At 46.5% G+C, this 5,447-nt stretch overlaps 1 long non-coding RNA gene across 1 annotated transcript; it reads right to left on the reverse strand.

Moving 5' to 3' along the window:
• Nucleotides 1-2,366: 2,366 nt before the first annotated feature.
• Nucleotides 2,367-4,296, reverse strand: LOC123089604 (uncharacterized). Its single transcript, XR_006442331.1, has 3 exons — nt 4,104-4,296; nt 3,275-3,908; nt 2,367-2,670 (listed from the first exon to the last, which is right to left on the reverse strand). It is a non-coding gene; the product is annotated as an uncharacterized lncRNA (long non-coding RNA).
• Between the last annotated feature and the right edge of the window lie 1,151 nt (nt 4,297-5,447).

Below are 5,447 nucleotides of genomic sequence, written 5' to 3' on the forward strand. Positions count from 1 at the left end.
AAATGATTAATGATCAATTCAAAGCGTTCGATAAAATCAGCGATGGTGGATATGTGTTTAATGGTGTAAAACTGCCGAATGAGCAATTGGTGTCGATCGCGACCGAATCATGTAGTTAACAGGGCAGAAAAGGATTCCCAATCGAAGCTATTGAGCTTCTTTTGGACTGACTGTAACCAAATGGCCGCAGCCCCTGAGAAGTTGAGGGCGGCCATTGGAACCCAGAAAGTTTTATGAATGCCAAACATGGAAAAGTATTTCTCGCACATCGTTTTCCACATGTTCGGGTTCTCGCCCGTGAATTGTGGGAACGAAATGGAAGGATGGGCTTGTCCCAAACCCGCAAGCATCTGACTAGCATGCGCAAAAGGGGAAGGTAGGGTTTCGATCTGACCGTTGGCCGGGAGGGGCGGCGGCATCCGAAATGACACCGCCGGCCTCCCCCGATGTAGATTGAATTCGCCGTGGTCCTTAGACCCTTGAGGGGCGTCCTCATCGCCTCCCGCCAGGCCCAATTTGTCGGAGGGCAACACGGGCGGTGGCGCCGTAGTGTGAAGAGGTGGCGTGCTCCCGTTGATGTCGGTGGTGGGAGGTAAGCGCGCCTGTTGGAGGGCGGTGACCGCGTCGCCCAGATCAGAGACGCGGCGCTCCAGATCCGGCCGCCACGCGACGAGGTCGTCGAGGCGGGCAGTGACCACGGTGAGAGCCGTGGTGTTGGCCTCCATCGTTGTTGTGAGCTTGTTGAGGTAGGCCTTCGCGGACGGATCCATGGCTTCAACGAGAAAACGACCGTGGCGGATCCCTCGAGTTTCGATGAGGTGAGCCAGATCGGGCGGAAGAGTGGAGGTGTTCTGGTGACTGATACCAGATGTTAGGAGCAAGCGAGGGTGGCGATCGATAGGATAATTCTCACTGGCAATATGGTCTAGTATAGGCTTCGATTACAAGAATGAGTCGAGCTAAGACTAACTAGGGTTCATGCCGCGGCCGGGTTCCTGATCCACTGGATGAGGGGAGAGGCGAGGCAGTTGTAGCTTAAGTAATGGGAGTGCTTGGACCGGGCCGGTTGTGCCACTCTGGGCCGCAGTAGCGCGGGTTGCAGCGACGGGTGCGGCTGGGCCGAGTCCGTGCCTCGTTGGCAGGTGGGGCCGGGCCGTCAGGGGAGTTAACATCTTCTTCACGGGGAAAAGTGAGGACGCGGTGGAGAGGTTCAGGGCTGGTCACGCCGGTGGTCAGGTTTCTCTGCACCGCTCCTGCGTTGATGCTGGGCAATTTTGACTGAAATCAGCGCTTCTTGTTTGGCTGGAATCTGTTAAGCATAACAGTTTGTGTACACCTCCAGTAGATTGACATAGTCAGAAGGTTGGTTCGGTAACTGATGTACTACAGCGTCTCAGATACACGATTGTTTGCCTGCACGTTGTACCTTTGTTCTCTGAATCAGTGTAATCAAGTGTTCGTTTGCATCCAGTTTTGTGTTTGATGCCAAAGTTCAATACATTGCACATAATCACAAGCATACCAGTGGTGAGATGAACAATTTCATTCAATTCCATCTTTCAAAACCGAACACTAAAATCTAACCATTCCACTCCTCTAAATTTTCCCTACCAAAAACAAGGATGAAACCGACCCATTCTAAAAAGAACAGAACCATGACATTTCATTTCACTTTGTTCCCTAACCAAACACATTCTTAACCCCGTCGGCCTCGCCGCACGGTCACACAATAGTCACAAATCGATCCCCCAAATCCAGGCAAGAAACCCTAGTTGCAACATATGGCGAACGCGAACCAAGGTTCAGTCCGCCCGTCCTACCAATTGTTCCGTACCAAGACCGCCGCAGGAATGGCAGAACGACGTCGAGCGTTTCTACAAGGGCCGCAATCACAATGTAAGCGGATATTAGGAAAAAATGCTGATTTGTTTCCACACCTCATTTTCTTAGCTGATTCTTTCCAACCAATGCCAACATTGAGGGGGAGATGTGAAGCAGGGGCAGACAACTCCACTGACGCACAAACTATGGCAGAATGGAACTGGACTATGTGCAAGGATGCAGCCACTGATTAAGTAAAGTCGTCGGTGGGGAGCCCTCCCAAGCAGTTTGAAAATCAAACGGGATGCGCTCACGGAGTACAACAGGATTATGTTGCCACCTGTCATCATGTAGTCACACTGAATTACTGTTATCACAGCCAACCTGTACAGGGAACCACTTGCCAAGCTTTTTCAAAAATGGGCTCAGGAAAATCAACTGAAGCTTGCCCTGAAAATCCATTTTTCAAATCACCTTACAACTAGAAGGTTTAGTAATATTGATGAACATCTGCACCTGAAAATCCATTTTGTTCAAATCACCTTGCAACTAGAAGGTTCAGTAATATCGAGGAACACACGTAGCCACCATCAGATGGTACTAATTGTCTCAAATAACACAAGATGATATATTTTGTTGAACAAACTGAAGCTAATCTCTGATGATTTCCCCACACAGTCCCCTCAAGGCCCTTTTGCTGAAAGGCGCATTGCTCGTTGAACCGAAGAAACTGTGGTGCGATGGCCTGTGCTCGCTTATGTGCCAGGCGTTGTCGTTCGACCGCAGGAACCGTATCATTGCAGGGCACTCGCAGCGACAAGACTGTGTGTTACTCCTTTTTGGCTTGCCCTGAAAATGATTGCAGCAAATAACAAGGACCATTATTTTCTTTGCACATCCACGAGTGTGCTACAGGAGTGTGCTACTAGCCGCGCTTGTCAATTTTGGCAATAAAAGGTAGGATTTTATAAAACATATGGAATAGTAGAAATTTATATAAAAAATGTATGGAAGCAAGTGAGGTGAAAGTAAAAAATTTTGTGAAGCGAAATATCCTTTTTGTTTGCAAAGGAAAATGTGAATATTTGTTAGGGTGGGAAAACCCCCCAACCAGTTTTTGTAATCATGTCTGTACGAATGGCTTGAGAAGAAACATACTTTCATTATAAAGTTTTAACAATGAGCATATAGAACATCACCTAGAATCATTGGTACAATAATTTTAGCAAACATCTGTCCTAAAAAGGCACGTGCTACAACATAGAATTAATGGGTAGCTTGAATGTAAAACATAGCCAAGATATTTATAAGCAAGCCAGAAGAAGCTGCGATTTTGCTAACTACTGGACTAAAGAGTGTTTTTTAACAGAAAACAGTGTTTTTAACTCTGCTCTAACAGTAGACATGTTGTGCTCTTGTGCCCTGGTTCACAACATATACTGCAGAAACTTACTTTTTTTGCTCTTTGCACCGTGATCATCATATGGAGGCTTGTCTCTGCTGCTGTTAGTCAACCGGCCTTCCGTTTGCGTTCCGGAGCTACTAAACCAATGAAAATTCCAACTGCGCTACCTTCAGCATCACTCCCGTATACTTTTGCGGTTCAGGAACACACTCAATTCTGTACCTTTTGGCTTGTTGAACTCAATCCTGCTCTAAACCCAGACCGTCATGCTCAGAAGCTAAAGGGGTCAGTTTATCCATTGTCGATCTAAGAAACTCCAGTATTGTCTTGTTTCATACATGATCTCGCCAAATTTATCAAACATCGCCCTAGTGTAGATTTTGCTAGCATGGAACTCTAGTGGTGTATTTATAGAGCAGCCACAGACTATCTCCTGCATGCATTTTGTTCTTTCCATTCCACATTAAGCCTGCTCTTGCCATACCTTATTCCAAATCCAATCTCCTAGGAGTAGAGATTGTAGTAATCATATGCTTCTCCAAGTGAATCAAAGTTGCTACCTATTGCTGGAACTACGACTGTGCCAGTCTTTTTCTCTGCATATCTTCTCAATGTTTTTTCTAGGGCACTGATTCTGCCAGCACACGGTGGACGTTCAACAGGTGCATGCCTGACACGTACTCTGCATTATCCAGGAACATGTAAATTCAGAAATGGCGTATAATCACAAAATACAAGGTATCAACACTTAAACTACACTCCTTTTTTTAGGGGGAAATCGGCACTTCTCATTATAGTTTAGAGGAATAAAACTATACAGACCACTCAAAAAATTGTCATATGTTCGAAATAGAAACACACATCCACAATTGTATACCTCTTGGTCCAGCCAGGTGCTTGAGGATCTTCTTTGCCTGTCGAATGTTCCGAGTTCGGCAGTGACAGGGCCACCCCATTGGAAGTGTTGTTGACATCTACTTGTAATGTCACCGCTGCATCGCCCACATCACCAATGCTGGATTCAGCTGCCGTGCATACCAAAGTTCGACTTGCTTCACTGTCCAGCAAGGATTTACTGGCGGTGAGGTCCAGCAGGCGAAACCTATGTTACACAACACAGTCGACAGATAAGGTGATATTCTAGATGCAGTGACAGATACTGGTAACCAAAATTTGGGAATGCATTATTCAGAAACATGTATATCACAGACAGTTTTCACTAGCATATAGTCAGAGTCCCATACTGGACAAGGTATCATCATTTTAACTACAAATCACTCCAATCTTGTCTGGGATAATCAGCAGAGTCCACTATAATTCAGAGCACTAAAATCACAGACCATTCAAAATTAATATATGTTCCAAGTAGCAATACACCCCCGCATATGTATACCTGTTGGTGCAGCCAGGGGCTTGTGCATCATCTTTGCCTTCTGAATGCTCTGAATTCGACAGGGGAGTCCCTTTGGAACCGCTGTCAAATTCTGCAATAGTTGTGTGGGGAAATCTATGTAAAACATGCCAGTCCACTGATAAGATGACATTCTAACTGCAGGGACTAACACTGGGAACAAAAACGAGAGGAACAAAAACATATACCTGTCAACTGGATCTGATGGGAAATCGAATCCGTCGCCTCCCGCCTCCGCCATCGCCATAGCTCTGAGCTTCTCGCCTCGTGCGGCGCTCGGAAGGATAGTTTTCTTTTATTTTTCTGTGTCGGCTGCGAGGATGGACCTACACCAAAACCTACACTTATTATCGGTTTGATTTTTTTTCATGGTACACTTATTATCGGTTTGAAAAGCCCCGTTAGAGTGACGGGCCCGTTTCGACGTCCGCCATACAATGTACCGATACGAGAGTCATGTACCATCGGGACAGGAACACGGTGTCATGCTAATCCAGCGTTACTTTTTTTTTTGCATGGTAATACGTGTCTCATTCATATCATAAAGAACAAAGTACAAGTCACGTAAGAACCGACATGACAAAACTGAAAAGATAGTAGAACATCTCCGAGCTTGACACTAACGCCCGTCACCTGCCTCCGGCACCACCACAGCAGCCACCGAAGAAAAGAATGGCTGATCACCTCCTCACCCGAGCTCGACGCAGCTCCATCGCTGATATGCAGCTTTGCGAACCTCCAAGGTGGCTCACCAAAAGTGAAGCCATTGCCGCTGAAGGAATCAGACCGGGGCAACACCCCGGACACGCC

This window comes from Triticum aestivum, chromosome 4B (assembly GCF_018294505.1).
Source record: "Triticum aestivum cultivar Chinese Spring chromosome 4B, IWGSC CS RefSeq v2.1, whole genome shotgun sequence".
Taxonomy (NCBI): domain Eukaryota; kingdom Viridiplantae; phylum Streptophyta; class Magnoliopsida; order Poales; family Poaceae; genus Triticum; species Triticum aestivum.